The following is an 18343-nucleotide window of genomic DNA, read 5'->3' as shown; positions in this document are numbered from 1 at the left end:
TTAAGTTAATGTAATCAAAATCATCCAGTGCCCCTTACTCTTAAAGTGTGCTTGCTGAAATGAATTTAATAGAAATTTTCTTTAATTAAAAGTAGAATATGAAAGTAAACAAAAATGGTAAAAAAAAAAATTCTTGAGGAAATTTTCAAGAATAGGAATTGTGATTCTTCATTTATCTATTTATTTGATTTTTTTATTTTTTACTTATTTGTTTGTTTGTTTGTTTTGGTATAGGGTACTTCCTGGTGAAGAATCTTCCCTTAGCTTAAAATCTTGAAGAGTTGCTTAGAGCATTGAAAAATTAAATAACTTACTCAGGGTGACATAGTCAGACTCTATCAGAGGTCTCAAACCCAGGTCGTTTTGTTTTTAAGCTTTTTTTTTTTTTTACACTACTTAAGGGTGTCTCTCAGGGGATTTCACATGAAAGAAAATATCTTAGGTTCAGGGCATTGTGAAAATCTTTCTGAAAAAGAATAGCACTGGAGAATTTTGGCATTTTGGGTCAAGAGGTAGAGCCATTAAGTGATTTAATCCTACACTACCCAAAGAAATTGAAACAGCCAGTATACCTTTGGAAGCAGCTGTGCTGATTCTATTTATAGCTACCCATTGTGTTTAGTAATTAAGAAATTTATGCTTTAATTTTTTCTTAGAAAAGTGCCTGAATGCTACTGCAAAATGCATTCTATGCATGACTAAAATTAATAAAATATAAGCACATTTCTTGAAGGTGCCTACTAATTAAAAGAAAGAATGTAGGTAAACTGAAAATAAAGCAACTAAAATGTCAGGAAACTGAAAATAGCTATTTAATTTTTAAATGCATCTATAAATGGAATCTACTTTGCAGGCATAACCTCCCCCCTTCCCACCCCTTAATGTTGTCTTGACCGAGATTGTTTTACAATATCATTAATATGTTATAACCAAACCCTCGCATAACCTCACAATATCCCATTAACCAAAACTGCCTCTCTCTCTCTCTCTCTCTCTCTCTCTCTCGCTCTCGCTCTCGCTCTTGCTCTCGCTCTCGCTCTTTTAGATCTTGAACTCTAAGATTTCCCTCTATCATCAAAATTCCCTTTTCTTTCTTCTGTACTACTCTTAATTCTGATCTTTGCCCTTTACTGAAACCTTTTGCTCTTCAGTCTCTCCCATTTCTCCTTATTTATCACCTCAATTCTAACCTCATTTTTCTACTTTTCTAGTCTTGACCCTGTAGTTACTAAGTGCAGCAAGGTTCTGTCTATCTCTTTTGCCTCTTTTCCTTCTGTTTTTCCCACTCAACCCTTTTTCACCTCCACCATCTGCCTTCTTCGCTTGTAGTCCTGAGCTAAAATAAATGACTTTGGAGGAAATTAATAAACTGTGACCCAAACACATTCATGTTATGCCAACTCAATTGGGCCTACTCTGCCACACAGCAACCCATTTATTAAATTCTGATTGGTTCCTCATCATAGTATTTCTCCCCAAGCAAAATTTATCACTAATGATTTCTCTCCATCTAGATACTTTTAACTGAGGATAGCAAGAGCATCTTTACTATGCATCATTATCTCAACTCTATACATCAGATCCATTCTATATGTTCTCTTATTTAATTTGCTATATACTGCAATGTTTTGTTCTGGTGCCCCAAACTGAAATTTTTTTTTCTTCCTTGATTTTGTTGTTTGTTGCTTTTATTTTATTTTTATATTTTTTTTTCTGGAGTACCCTGAAACTTTTTGCTCTCATAATAATCTATTATTATTTGTATTACTGTACAAGCGATATTATTTTCCCTGTCTGGTTGTATATAAGTCCTATTGAGAGTAAGGACTATGTTAATTTTTAATTTTTTCATTGCGGTCATCTAAAGTAGGGGTTTGCACATAGCAGGAATAAGGACTGGAGGTATCATAGGTATAAGGAACCTCTTCCCTCATTGTAGGTCAGCACCTTCTCTGTAATTTGTAATCTTAGTTGTCTAAAGTAATGAGAGGTTGGGTGCTTTGATTAGGGTCACAAACCTAGTGTGTATTGGAGATTGGTGTCAACCCAGGCCTTCCTGGCTTCACATCCAGCTTTCTATCCTTATGACACTGAGGCCTCTATGCACACATTAGGTGGTCAATGTTTGTAGAATAAGTGATGTAATATAGCAGAGCTTCAGAAATGCCATCCACATAGCTGGTGGTAATCCAAGCTAGTATTTTAGTATAAGAGGCAATAATTCCCAGGACTTCAGGTGCTCATTATCACCATGTTGTATGTGCTTAAATGTTTCTATGGAAACATCATTTCTATGCAAATATCTGGCCCCAGTAAATTGCCTCACCTAAAGCCCATTTTATTTTGTGAAAGCAATTAGCACTAATAATAACTCCTATTTATATAGCAACTTAAGGTTTACAAAGCATTTTCCTCCTAAGAACCTAGTAAGGGAGGTAGCATCAGAATTATTATCTCCATTTTCCATATGAGGATGAAGCTCTGAGAGCTTAAGCAATTTTCCTATTTTTCTGTAGCTAATAAATGTTAGAACTCATTAGGCCTGCATTATATATAAATATATAGTGGATCTCTGGTTCAGTCACCATGTGGAAAGTCCCAGTGAGGGACTTCTCTGGATTAATGGAAGTTGCCATAACTCTGATTTAATAAATCGAACCTTTGGACACAAAGATTTTAATTTGTCCACAATCACACAGCTGACATGAGTCAGAGGTGGGGTTTAAACCTGAGAGCTTCTTGATCCCATACTTATCACTTTATCCACAAACAAACAAACAAACAACCCTGCCATCCTATCTTATTACACCAAGTCAAAATATTTAAATTCTATCTCATTCCCCTCTCTAATAATTATAGTTGATAGAGAAAAAGTCCCCTAACAGGAAAAAACACTCAGGATACTAAAAGTATGTAATTCCATAGATCAAGAGTCAGCTGAAATCTTAGAATTAATGTAGTCCAACCCTCTCATTTTTTTCTTTTTTTGAGTGTGTGTAAATATTGTTTTTTCCAAGTACACGTAAAGATAGTTTTCAGCATTCATTTTTGTAAGATTTTGAATTCCACTGTGCCAAAAAGGCTATAAAACATCTTATAACCTTTGATCCTGAAAAAAACACTGCTTGGTTTATATCCCAAAGAAATCCTAAAAAAGAGAAAAAAGACCGGTTTGTACAAAAAAAAATATTTATAGCAGCTCTTTTTGAGGTGGATAAGAATTAGAACTCAAATAAATGTCCATCAACTGGGGAGTGGTTAAGCCATGGAATGTGATTTGTGATTGCATTATATTGTGCTATAAGAAATGACAAGAAGGATGATCTCAGAAAGTCCTGGAAAGATTTGTATGAACTGATGTATAGTGAAGTGAGCAGAACCAGGAGAATGTTGTGCCAAGTGACAGAAGTATTGTTTGAAAAACTGTGAATGACATAAAATATTCTCAGCAATACAATGATCCAGGATAATCCCAAAGGACTAGTGAAAAAGCATACTATCTACCTCCAGAGAAAGAAGTGTTATTGGGGGTTGCTAGGTGGATAAAGCACTGGCTCTGGAATCAGGAGAACATAAGTTCAAATCCGGCCTCAGACTCTTGATACTTACTAGCTGTGTAACTCTCAGCAATTCACTTAACCTGCCCTGCCCAAAAGAAAGAAAGAACTGATATTGATTGAACACAGACTGAAGCATGCTATTGTTTTTTTTTTTATGAGATATTTTATTTTTTCCGTTACATGTAAAGATAGTTCTCAATTTTTGTTTATACATGCTTTACAATTTCAGATTTTTCTCCCTCCCTCCCCTCCCTCCCCCCTCCCCTAGACAGCAGGTAATCTGATACAGGTTATATCTATAAATCTCTCTATATATATACATATAGATATATATATATATACACACACATATATATACACCTAATAACATTAATCCTATTTCTGCATTAATCCTGTTACAAGAGAAAGAATCAGAGCAGTGATGCAAAACCTCAAAATAGAGAAAAAAATAAAAAACAACAGCACCCAAAACAAAAGAAATAATATGGTTCAATCAGCATCTATACTCCACAGTTATTTCTTTTTTTTTTCTTGGATTTGGAGATCCTCTTCTATCCTGAGTTCCCTGGAACTCTTCTGTACCATTGCATTGGTGAGAAGAATATAGTCCATCACAGTAGGTCAACACTCAATGTTGATGATACTGTGTACAATGTTCTTCTGGTTCTGTTCATCTCACTCATCATCAGCTCACGTAAGACCCTCCAGGTTTCTCTGAACTCTTCCTGCTCATCATTTCTTACAGCACAATAGTATTCCATTGTATTCATATACCACAACTTGTCCAGCCATTCCCCAATTGATGGGCACCCCCTCAACTTCCAATTCCTTGCTACCACGTAAAGAGCAGCTATAAACATTTTTGTACATGTGGGTCCCTTTCCCCCTTCCATGATTTCTTTGGGCAAAAGACCTAAAAGTGGGATTGTTGGGTCAAAGGGTATGCACAGCTTTATCGCCCTTTGGGCATAATTCCAAATTGCTCTCCAGAATGGTTGGATCAGCTCACAGCTCCACCAACAATGCATTAGTGTTCCAATTTTCCCACAGCCTCTCCAACATTTATTATCTTCCTTTTTTGTCATTTTAGCCAATCTGATAGGTGTCAGGTGGTACCTCAGAGTTGTTTTAATTTGCATCTCTCTAATCATTAGAGATTTAGAGCATTTTTTCATATGGGAATAGAGAGCTTTGGTTTCTTCATCAGAAAACTGCCTGTTCATATCCTTTGACCATTTCTCAATTGGGGAATGACTTGGATTCTTATAAATTTGATTTAATTCCCTATATATTTTAGAGATGAGGCCTTTATCAGAAGCACTGGCCTCAAAAATTGTTTCGCAGCTTTCTGCCTCCCTTCCAATTTTGGATGCATTGCTTCTGTTTGTACAAAAATGTTTTAATTTAATATAATCAAAATCATCCATTTTGCATTTTATAATATACTCTATCTCTTGTTTGGTCAAAAACTGTTCTCCTTTCCAAAGATCTGATAGGTACACTATTCCTTTCTCTCCTAATTTACCTATGGTATCACCTCTTATGTCTAAATCATGTATCCATTTTGACCTTATTTTAGTATAAGGTGTAAGATGTTGGTCTAAGCCTAATTTCTGCCATACTATCTTCCAGTTTTCCAAGCAGTTTTTGTCAAATACTGAGTTCCTATCCCAGAAGCTGGAGTCTTTGGGTTTATCAAACACTACATTACTAGTGTCATTTACTACTGCATTTCCTGAGCCTAGCCTATTCCATTGATCTACCACTCTATTTTTTAGCCAGTACCAGATAGTTTTGATGACTACCGCTTTATAGTAAAGCTCCAGGTTTGGTACCGCTAACCCACCTTCCTGTGAATTTTTTTTCATTATTTCCCTGGATATTCTTGATTTTTTGTTTTTCCAGATGAATTTTGTTATTATTTTTTCTAGCTGTATAAAATAATTTTTAGGTAGCCTGATTGGTATGGCACTGAATAAGTAAATTAATTTAGGCAGTATTGTCATTTTTACTATATTAGCTCTGCCTATCCATGAGCAATTGATATCTTTCCAATTATTTAGATCTGATTTGATTTGTGTGAAGAGTGTTTGGTAGTTGTGTTCATAGAGTTCCTGGGTTTGTCTTGGCAAGTAGACTCCCAAGTATTTTATATTACCTACCATTACTTTAAATGGAATTTCTCTTTCTATCTCTTGCTGCTGGACTTTGTTGGTCATGTATAGAAATGCTGATGATTTATGTGGATTTATTTTATATCCTGCTACTTTGCTAAAGTTGTTAATTGTTTCAAGTAATTTTTGACTTGATTCTCGAGGATTCCTGAAGTATACCATCATATCATCTGCAAAGAGTGATAGTTTTGTTTCCTCCTTGCCTATTCTAATTCCTTTAATTCCTTTCTCTTCTCTGATTGCTAAAGCTAACATTTCTAGAACAATATTAAATAATAGGGGTGATAATGGACATCCCTGTTTCACCCCTGATCTTATTGGGAAGGCCTCTAATTTATCTCCATTGCATATAATACTTGCTGATGGCTTTAGGTAGATACTGTTTATTATTCTAAGGAAAGCTCCCCCTATTCCTAAACTCTCTAGTGTTTTTATTAGGAATGGGTGCTGTACTTTGTCAAAAGCTTTCTCTGCATCTATTGAGATAATCATATGATTTTGGTTGGTTATTGATGTGGTTGATTATGTTAATAGTTTTCCTAATGTTAAACCAGCCCTGCATTCCTGGTATAAATCCCACCTGGTCATAGTGTATTATCCTGGTGATCACTTGCTGTAATCTCCTTGCTAATATCTTATTTAAGATTTTAGCATCAATATTCATTAGGGAGATTGGTCTATAATTTTCTTTCTCTGTTTTTGCTTTGCCTGGTTTTGGTATCACCACCATATTTGTGTCATAAAACGAATTTGGTAGAACTCCTTCTTCACCTATTTTTCCAAATAATTTGTATAATATTGGAATTAATTGTTCTTTAAATGTTTGGTAAAATTCACCCGTAAACCCATCTGGCCCTGGGGATTTTTTCTTAGGGAGTTCATTAATAGCTTGTTCAATTTCTTTTTCTAATATGGGTTTATTTAAGGATTTTATTTCCTCTTCAGTTAACCTGGGCAGTTTGTATTTTGGTAAATATTCATCCATTTCATTTAGATTGTCAAATTTATTGGCATACAGTTGGGCAAAATATTTCCTAATTATTGCTTTAATTTCCACTTCATTGGTGGTAACATCACCCTTTTCATTTTTGATACTGGTAATTTGGTTTTCTTCTTTCTTTTTTTTAATCAAATTAACCAATATTTTATCTATTTTATTGTTTTTTTCATAAAACCAGCTCTTAGTTTTATTGATTAATTCTATAGTTTTTTTGCTTTCCATTTTATTGATTTCTCCTTTAATTTTCAGGATCTCTAATTTAGTGTCTAATTGGGGAATTTCTAATTTGTTCTTTTTCTAGCTTTTTAAGTTGCATGCCCAATTCATTAATCTCCTCTTTCTCTTTCTTATTCATGTAAGCATTTAGAGCTATAAATTTTCCCCTAAGCACTGCTTTGGCTGCATCCCATAGATTTTGGTATGTTGTCTCATTATTGTCATTCTCTTGGATAAAGTTATTGATTGTTTCTATGATTTCTTGTTTGGCCCATTCATTCTTTAGAATGAAATTATTTAGTTTCCAATTGATTTTCATTCTACTTTTCCCTGGCTCTTTCTTACATGTAATTTTTATTGCATCATGATCTGAGAAGGATGCATTTACTATTTCTGCCTTTCTACATTTGACTATGATGCTTTTGTGCCCTAATACATGGTCAATTTTTGAAAATGTGCCATGTACTGCTGAGAAAAAGGTATATTCCTTTCTATCCCCATTCAATTTTCTCCAGACATCTATCATGTCTAACTTTTCTAGTAATCTATTCACCTCTTTCACTTCTTTCTTATTTATTTTTTGGCTAGATTTATCTAATTCTGAGAGGGGGAGATTCAGATCCCCCACTAGTATAGTATTGCTATCTAATTCCTCTTGTAACTCATTTAACTTCTCCTCTAAGAACTTGGAGGCTATACCACTTGGCGCATACATATTCAATATTGATATTACTTCATTATCTATAGTACCTTTAAGTAAGATGTAATTTCCTTCCTTATCTCTTTTAATGAGATCTATTTTTGCCTGCACTTTGTCTGAGATAAGGATTGCTACCCCTGCCTTTTTTACTTTAGCTGAGGCATAATATATTCTGCTCCAGCCTTTTACCTTTACTCTGTGTGTATCTCTCTGCTTCAAATGTGTTTCTTGTAAACAGCATATTGTAGGGTTCTGGTTTTTAATCCACTCTGCAATTCGCTTCCGTTTTATAGCAGAGTTCATCCCATTCACATTCACAGTTATTATTACTGACTGTCTATTCCCCTCCATTCTATTTACCCCCTTTGTACTTTTCCCCCCTTCTTTCACCCTATTCCTCCTCACCGACGTTTTACTTCTTACCCCTGCCTCCCCCAATCTGCCCTCCCTTTTTATCACCCCCCTCTCTTTTCTTTACCCTTTTCTCCCTTGCTTTTGTCCTCCCTTCTATCAGTCCCCCCCTTTCCCTTCCCCTTTTGTTTCCCTAAAGAATGAGTTAAGTTTCTTTATCCCAATGAACGTATATGTTATTCCCTCTTTGAGTCAAATCTAATGAGAATAGGGTTGAAACCATGTTCCCCCCTCCTTTCTTTCCCTCTATTGTAATAGGTTTTTTTCCACCTCTTCATATGATATAATTCATCCCATTCCACCTCCCCTTTCCTCTCCTCCCCATAGACTCCCTTTTTATCCCCTTAATTCTTTTGTATCATCACATCAAAGACAATTTATATTTATACCCTCTATATAAAGTCCTTCACTCTGCCCAAATACATTTACAGTTCTTAAGAGTTATGAGTATTATCTTCCTGTGTAGGGATATAAACAGTTTAACCTAATAGGGTAACTTTTTTTTCCCCTCTGTTTACCTTTTTAAACTTCTCTTGAGTCTTGTATGTTGAGATCAAATTTTCTATTCAGTTCTGGTCTTTTCACCAGGAAAGATTGAAAGTCGCCAATGTCATTAAATGTCCATCTTTTCCCCTGAAAGAAAATGCACATTTTTGCTGGGTAATAGATTCTCGGCTGCAATCCAAGCTCCTTTGCCTTCCGGAATATCATATTCCAAGCCTTGTGGTCCTTTAATGTTTAAGCTGCCAGGTCCTGAGCAATCCTGACTGTGGCTCCATGATATTTAAATTGCTTCTTTCTGGCTGCTTGGAGTATTTTCTCCTTCACCTGATAATTCTGGAATTTGGCTACAATATTCCTTGGAGTTTTCCTTTTGGGGTCTCTTTCAGGAGGTGATCGATGGATTCTTTCAATGATGATTTTATCCTCTGATTCTATGATATCAGGGCAGTTCTCCTTAATAATTTCCTGGAATATGGTATCTAGATTCTTTTTCTGGTCATGGCTTTCAGGCAGTCCAATGATTCTCAAATTGTCTCTCCTCGATCTGTTTTCCAGATCAGTTGTCTTTCCAATGAGGTATTTCACATTTTCTTCTATTTTTTCATTTTTTTTATTCTGCTTGACTGATTCTTGGTGTCTCATGGATTCCTTATCTTCCAACTGTCCCACTTTAATTTTTAAGGCATTGTTTTCTTCAGTGAGATTATGCCCCTTCTTTTCCATTTGGCCAAGTGAATTTTTTAAGGTATTGTTTTCTTCAGTGAGATTATGCACCTTTTTTTCCATTTGGCTAAGTGAATTTTTTAAGGTATTGTTTTCTTCAGTGAGATTATGCAGCTTTTTTTCCATTTGGCCAAATGAATTTTTTAAGGCTTTGTTTTCTTCAGCTTCCTTTGCTAAGCTGCTGATTCTTTTTTCATAGTTTTTTTGTTTTGCTTTCATTTCTCTCCCCATTTTTTCTTCTACCTCTTGCAATTGATTTTTAAAATCCTTTTTGAGCTCTTCCAGGAAGGCTTTTTGTTCTTGAGACCAATTCACCTTCCCTTGTGAGGCTTCAGATGTAGACAATTTGAGGTTATTGTCCTCATCTGAGTTTGTGTTGGCTTCTTCCCTATTGATACAGAAGCTCTCAATGGAGAGGGCTCTTTTTTGCTTCTTACTCATTATTGCAGCTTATTTATTTATTCTTTAAGTTGATGTCTGCTCTGGGGGCACCAGGGTCCCTGTTTTGGGCTTCTTGTGCAGGTGTATAGGTGCTGTGTGACCGGGCTTTTACTCTGAGGCCTTTATGGTGTGTGGAGATGCCCCGCCCTGCACTTCCTGTATGATTGTGCTAGGCCACCCAGGCGCCAGACCCCGGCGTCTGATCCCGCTGTTCGTGGCCCTCTCGGCCGGTGCAGGTAAGTTTTTCCACTGTCCTTCTTGGCCACCAGATTTTTGAACCAGGTTCCGGGAGCCTCAGTTGTTCGGCTGTGGCCCGCAGCTCCTGCTGACTTGCCCCGACCCCCTTGGCGCTGGGTTGCTGCCCTGCGCTGGGCCTCCCTTTTGCCTGAGTCAGACCGACCTTTTCCTGAAGTCTTCTAAATTATCTCTGGTTGGAGGACTGTGTCTCTCTGTCTCTTTGCAGGTTCTGTAGTTTCAGAATCCGTCCAGAGGCTTGATTTAATGTTTGTTTTGAGGGAACAGAAGGAGAGCTCAGGCAGCTTGCTGCTTCCTCTCCGCCATCTTGGCTCCGCCCCCATGCTATTGTTTTTTACTTTCATTTTTTCTTTTATTCTAGTTGTCTTATACAGAATGACCGATATGATAATGTTTTACATTATTGCATACCTATACCTTATATCAGATTGCTTACTGCTTCAGGGAGGGGGAGAGGGACCAATAAAATTTGGAACTCAAAACTTGAAATAAAAATATTTATTATTTAAAAAATGATAAATAAAAGAGAGCTCAAACTACGTAAAAAAAAAAAAAAAGATTTTGAGTTCCAAGGTTTTCTTCCCCCCACCCCAGGGACAGCAAGCTATCTGATATAGGTTACAAATGTGCAATCATGTTATACATATTTCTACATTAGTCATGTTGTGAAGAAAGAAACAGCAACAACAACAACAAAAAACCAACATAGAAAAAACACCTAAAAATACTATGCTTCGATCTGCCTTCAGACTCCATAGTTCTTTCTCTGGATATGGATAGCATTTTCCATCATGAGTCTTTTGGAATTGTGTTGGATCATTGTACTTTTGTCTCCACCAGTAGAATGTGAACTCCTACATGTATATCTTTTGTATGTGTATACTGAGCATTCAGGAAAATATTTGGCACTATGTACTTGTACTTGTATGCAAGTGTTTGGTAAATGTTTAACAAAAGGTTTTCATATCACTCCTTCATCCATCCATCCATTCCCTCAGTAATTCCTTCATACTGGATAGAGCAAAGGACATCAAATAAGAAATCTAGTATTCATTTTTTTGTATAATTCATAGGTTTTATATGTTTTAAGTTAGCTTGAATAGTTACTTTGATGAGTTTAATTGCACAATTCTTTTGCCAGTCTAAAAATAGGAAAGAATTAATAAAAAAGATACCACTGAAATATTAATTCCATTTTGTTATATCTTAAAAATCTGTATAGCAGAATAGCAAAGAATTTCCCACTACATACCATACAGCAATCCTGGTATCACCATCCTGCGCACTGCAGAGTGGAAAGTGTCTTGGCAAAAGGCTTTGGGAATGACAGCTTGAAGGAGTATGCTCAGTGAACTGCTTCTATCTGATCAAGGATATGGTAGACCAGTGGAAAGGAAAAAAGCTTAATTCTCCTTGTTCTTTAGTGTTTCTTCTACAAAATATTACACTGACTTTTTCTTTATATATTTAGATTTGCACAAACCTACTAATACCACTAGTAGGTCAGTATCCAAAAAGAGATTTTAAAAAGTTGAATTTGAAATTGAGGAGATGCTCATAAATTTGGGGAATGGATGAACAAATTAGGGCATGAGATTATGATGGAGCACTATTGTGCTATAAGAAATGATGAGTAGGATGCTATCAGAAAAATCTGGAAATACTTACATGATCTGATGCAAAGTGAAATATACTGTTTACAAAGTAACAGAAATATTGTGGGATGATCATCTTTGGATGATTTAGCTATTTTCAACAATACAATGGTACCAGGACAAATCTGAAGGACTTATGAAAAATTAAATCCATCTCTAGAGAAAGAACTGATGGTGTCTGAATACAGATTAAAGCATATTTTTTAGTTCCTTTTTATTTCTTTATTTTCTTTCTGTTCCTTTTTCTGAAATTTTTTTGGTATGTTTTCTTTCACAACCTGACTAATATGAGAATGTTTTGCTCATGCAAAGTCATCTACATGGGGTGGGAAGGGAGGGAGGAAGAGAATTTGGAAGACAAAGTTTTAAAAATTGAGGCTAAAAATTGTATTTTACATGTAATTTGGGGAAAAGTAAAATTCTAAATAAACGGGAAAAATGGCAGCTAGTTCAGGGGCAAGTAAGTGTAATGGCAGGCCAATCTACTCATAGCAGAGGATTTCAATTTCTGATTTGAAGACAACCACATTCGGACCAAATAAATTTCTGAATTTCAATTAACTCTCTTTATCGTTTTTTTAAAAATGTTATTGGCATTTGGTGCAGTTTTCCTTATCGTATGGTGATAGTGTCTTCAGTGATAAGAAGTCACACATTACACATGTTGAGAGAACATAGATTCCCTTAGACTGGGATTGGTCTCACTATTGTCATCTTGGCATCTCTCAAATACACAGGTTCTATCAAATCTGCATCCATGTAGCAATGATACTGTAGCATCTGTATGGAAGTTTTCTGGCAAAAGGCATATTACGAAGTCAGAAATATACAAACATAATAGTTTATATCTAGCTATCATCTATCTATCAGTATGTCTGTCTGAATGTGTATAATATCTGTGATATTTGACCATGGGTATGCTTCCTTACCATGTTATTAACAGACATTATAATTTGGAGAATACTGACCCACAATTACTGACCTGAAGTTAGGAGTATGGTTTGCTTGATGGAGAACTGACCCTGTAGTCAAGAGTTCTGGGTTTAGAGTCAGGAAAACTGAGTTAAAATCCCTCTCTGTTGCTTATTACCAGTTTGACCATGGACAAGTGACTTCTGATCCCACATCTATAAAATGAAAGATTCAATGCGCTCTGAGGCCACTTTCATCTCCAATGCTATGATCCTATGGGATACCTTGACTATGTGATCCTAGGTCCATTCCTTGCTCTTGCTCTTGAGGGTTTCACAGGAAAGTCTTTAAAATATTAAGTTGTAAAAAATATTACAGATCAGGATGCATTAGATGCAATTCATACTACTCGAGTGCTAATTGTTAAATTTCCCTTGGGAGTATATACACCTTGAAAACTGACAAACACCAGAAATCAAGACTTTTCTTATTGTTTTCTTTATTTCTAAAGAGAATTATGGAGCAAACATTAATAATGGAGATTAAACTTAAAAGTGTGTTATTTTCAGGACAACTAGGTGGCACATTGGACAGAGCACCAGCCCTGGATTCAGGATGACCTAAGTTCAAATCTGTCCTCAGATACTTTACACTTATTAGCTGTGTGACCCTGGGGAAGTTACTTAACACCAATTGCCTCACCAAAACAACAACAAAAAAGCGTGTTGTTCTCTTTGAACAGCCAGTTTACAAGCACACCTCTGGTTGCATATTTACATTAGCAGAGAGATTTTTGTCAACCAGGAATTCCCTCTAACAATGAAATCACTGGTCAAAAGCAAAAAAAAAAAAACAACCTTCAAAAAGATTGAATGTTATATAATAAGCCATCTCTGAGTCCATTTTGACTTCTACACTCTTGCCTTAACCTCCTAGCCACTGGAAACTTGAATCAATGTCAAATTCTTGCTTATAGATTGTTCTTTATAACATAGTTTTCTATTCTAGGAGCTTAAACTCTTCTTTACACAGGGTGCCTTGTGGGATAATGTAATTCTGGAGGACATTTCTATAAGCAAAGGCAAGGGGAAGTTAATTCTCTTCATTGTCACCATACATGCTGCCAGTGGCTCTGAATCCCTCTACCAACATCCAAGAGAATTAAGAAGCTTATGTGTTTTGTGCCAACTGCTTCCTTATCTTCATAATTTATGCCTCAAGAGATTCTAACCCTGACAAATAGGGAGAGAAATCCAACTGTAAACAAATAATTAAAAGGAAAAATATATGAAACCCCAGAAAATACCTTTACATTATTATAACATTATCTATCTTAGTGCCTCTATCTGAAAGGATCAAATTGCTTTATAAAAATAGTAAAGATACTGGCATTCTCACAACACCTTTAACCCAAGAAAAGAAAAGTACTTTATGGATTATTCACTTTTTTCTCTCTTTAGTCCAGGAAGGTGGAGGAGATATGAAAAGTTAAAGGGTGGGTAATGTGCAGGTACAAGGAACCTTAGAGGTCATTGAAGATTACAGGTAGGATTACAGGTAAGACAACAGAGACCCAGAGTAGTGAAGTTACTTGTCTAATGTCATATGTATATTGTAAGGGCCTAAAATTTTAGCTATGATGTCTAAAATCTAATGAGTGGTCGCCTTTAATTAGAAAACGTATAGCACCAATCTTTGGGCATTAAGTATTTGTTAAAGTATATTAGGGATTAGTAAAGAGAAACATGTGGATAGAGTATAAGATTTGCCTACACTCCCTATCCTGCCTGTCTCTCCCACCAAGCCCCCGTCCAGCAACAAAAAGGCCTCACTCCTCCCAGAAGCCTCCTGTGAAACAGGAAACAGGGCCATCCACACGCAGAGCTCCAAGCTAATTGGTTGGCAGCTCTAATTGACTAGGACCCAGAATGCAACAAATGTCACTTCTGGACAATAAAGTCCCATGCTTTCTTTTCAGGCCAGAGCTCACAATGTCCCTCCCAGCAGGGGATGTCATTCCAATTCTCATAATAGTAAGTAGCAGAACTAAGATTCAACCTAAATATTTCTGATCCCAATCTGTGTGTCCTTTTTACTGTATTGAACTAGAAAGAATACTGAATTAAACACAGTCTTGAGATCTGTATTTAAATCCCACCTCTGAAAACTGTAAGAACTTTAGTAACTTACTTACACTTCCTAGGCCTTAGTTTACTCATCATTCAAAATTATATGTTGAAGTAGAATAGGACCAGAGTACTTCCCAGCATGAAATTTACAAAGCTGGGTAAAATATATTTTTATCAATTTCTTTTTCCTCTGTTTATTTTACTTTGTTCAATGGGGTTTACTTCATTCAATAAGAATATTACCTTTTCGGGAAGTACATTCTTTTTGTTTCGTTTTGTTTTGTTTGTTTTGTATTGTTTTGTTTAGGTTTTTACACTTTTATTTTCCAATTTACATGTAAAAGCAAATTTTGACATCAATTGTTTTAAAAAACTTTGTGTCCCAACTTCTCTCCCTCCCTCCCCTCCCAACCCCACACCAAGAACCCAAACCATTCAACATAAATTGTACATGAGTAGTCTTGGAAAAAACCAATTCTGCATTAGCTAGGTTGTGAGAGAAAACAGATAAAAAAAAAACCAAAAACTTCAGATTAAAAAATTGTCAAAAAAATGTGTTTCCTTCTGTTTTCAGATACCATCAGTTCTTTCTCTGTAGATATATTGCAGTTTTCATAAGTTGTTCAGAGTTATCTTGGATCATTGCCTTGCTGAAAATAACCACGTGCTTTCTAGAAGATCATCTTACACTCATGCTGTCATTTTGTATACAGTACATTTCTCTCTGCTTTAGTTCATGTGGGTCTTTCTGGGTTTTTCTGATAACATCCTGTTCATTATAATTTTTATATAGTACCTTGAACTTGACAGAAAATTTTCTTCACAATAGCCCAGCAGAGTAGGTACCATACGGTTTGACAGTGTAGTAAATCATCATAATTATTTCCCTCCATCCCATTTCCTTCCAATGATATTTACTCTGTTGTCTATCTTATTTTGCCCTAATCCTCCTCAAAAGTGTTTTGCTACTGAATTCTCCCTCCCCAGCTCTACTCTCCCTTCATTCATCCTTTCCTCTTTATCCTCTTCCCCTCCTACTTTCCTGTAGGGTTAAATAGATTACTCTTCCCAACCGGATGGTGTTTTATTCCCTACTTGAGCCCACTCTGATGAGATAAAGGTCTTTGAGCTAATTCTGTTTTCTAAATTTTTCTTCCTCCCTCCCTCCTCAACTTTATGAAATCAAGCAATTCAATGTATATCATACATGTGGTGTTATGCAGAACATCTTCACCTTCCTCAAAAGTGTTTTGCTTTGTACAGCTCCCTCCCCTAAACTTCCCTTCCCTCCTTCCCCTCTTCTCCCCACCCCCCCACCAACTCCTTCTCCTCCCACTTTTCCTCAGGGCAAAAATATATTACTATACCCGCTTGAGTATATATGTTATTCCCTCTTTGAGCCAATTCTGATGATAGTGAGGTTCACTCCATCCCCCTCTCCTTCCCCCTCTTCCCCTCCCCTCCATAGGCTTTTATTTTCTTGTTTCCTTCATTTGAGATACCTCTCCCCATTCCAACACTCCCCTTCCCCCTCCCCCAAGTCTATTCCTCCTACACTCACCCCTATTTTAAAGATGTCATCATGGTTTAGCTAGGTGGCACAGTGGACAAAGCACCAGCCCTGGGCCCAGGAGGCCCAGAGCCCAAATCTGGCCCCAGATACCAGACAACCCACCCTGTTGCTCCACAAAGGACAAGGATACACAAAAATGCTTTACAATTTCCATCCCTTCATATTCAGTTTAGACCTATGTCCTCTGTGTATTCCTTACTGAAAAAGTTCTTATGAGTTGGAAGTATTATTTTCTCATGTATGACTGTAAACCATTTGACCTTTTAATGTCCCTTGTGATTTCTTTTCCCTGTTTACCGTTTTATGATTCTCCAGGGTCTTGTATTTGAAAGTCAAATTTTCTATTCAGTTCAGGTCTTTTCATCACAAATGTCTGAAAGTCCTCTTTTTCATTGAAATCCCATTTTTTCCTCTGAAAGATTATAATCAGTTTTGCTGGGTACATGATTCTTGGGTGTAGTCCCAGTTCCTTTGCCCTCTGGAATATCATATTCCATGCCCTCTGGTCCTTTAATGTAGAAGTTGATAGATCTTGCTTTATCCTTATTGGAGCTCCACAGTATTTAAATTGCTTTTTTATAGCTGCTTGCAATATTTTTTCCTTGACCTGGGAGTTCTGGAATTTGGCTATAATATTCATTGATGTTTTCCTTTTGGGATCCCTTTCAGGAGGTCATAGGTGGATTCTTTCAATTTCTATTTTAGCTTTATCTTCTAGAATATCAGGGCAATTTTCCCTCATAATCTCTTGAAGGATGGTGTCTAAGGTCTTGTTTTGGTCATGGTTCTCATTTAGTCCAATGATTTTCAAATTATCTCTCCTGGATTTATTTTCCAGGTCAGCTGCTTTTCCAAGGAGATATTTCACATTGCCCTCTACTTTTTCATTCAATTAGATATGCTTTACTGTGTCTTAGTTTCTCATAAAGTCACTAGCTTCCATTTGTTCAATCCTAATTCTTAAGCAATTATTTTCATCAGACAGTTTTTTTAATCTTCTTTTCCATTTGGCTTTTCAAGCGGTTGACATTTTCTCAGGCCTCTGCTGCATTACTCTCATTTCTCTTTCCATTCTTTCCTCCCTCTCTCTACATCTTCCTTCTTTCTCTCCTAATTTCTCTTCAAAGTCCCTTTTGAGAGCTTCCATGGCCTGAGAGCAGTTCATATTTTTCTTAGAAGCTTTGGATATAGGGGCCCTGTGGTTTATTTCTTTATCTGATTGTACCCCTTGATCTTCCTTGTTACTGAAGAAGCTTTCTATAATTCTTAACTTTTTTTGCTTGCTCATCTTTTACTTGACTTTAAACTTTCCACTGAGGGGCCCTGTTTTTTGGCTCCACTCCTGTTCCCAGATTCTGAGGGTCCCATGTGTTTTGGTTTGAGGGAGGGCAGGTTTTACTCTCACCTGGCTGTTCTCTGGTCCAAAGATAACCTCAAGCCTGATTACTAAACAACTAACCAGCAAAGGTGAATTCCTCCATAGGTCCCACTGGTACTCCTGCACTTCCCCCCTGGCCAGCATTTCAGCCTTCTCACCGGACCACATGCCAAGTTCTAGAAGATGCTGTTGCTGTAACTGATTCAGAGGCTCTAGTTTAAATTCCTCTGGCAGTGTGGATGGGGTCTCCATTGGTGCAATCATGGGGTTGGACTTTACTCATGGCCCCCTGTAATCTGTCTATCCCTGGTTAATAATCTCAGTCTGTATTTTTGTTTGTTTTTCTGCTCTGGGGGTTCTTTTATTGATGTTTTTGGGGTGATTGTATCAGGAGCTCTGTGTGTTTAATGTCTTTCCTCTGCCATCTTGGCTCTTCCCCCAAGAAGTACATTCTTGAACTCAGCTGTAAGTTGTATTTTGAATTCTTTTTTCATCTCTCTAACCCTCACCACTAGCTCTCACAAAATAATACATTCTCATAGCTTGAATAAAGGAGAAAAACAGGAATACTTTTGGGGAATGATCAGATGATGAGTTAATTAATGTTTTTGAAAGATAGAAATCTTTACACTCTGTAAGTCAGCACTACCTTTTATCTAAGTGACTCTATCCATTTAGGTAGTCTGTAGCCTCAAGCACTTAATAAATGTTT

Source organism: Dromiciops gliroides, chromosome 5 (genome assembly GCF_019393635.1).
Source record: "Dromiciops gliroides isolate mDroGli1 chromosome 5, mDroGli1.pri, whole genome shotgun sequence".
NCBI classification, from domain to species: domain Eukaryota; kingdom Metazoa; phylum Chordata; class Mammalia; order Microbiotheria; family Microbiotheriidae; genus Dromiciops; species Dromiciops gliroides.
This window is presented reverse-complemented; position numbering follows the sequence as displayed.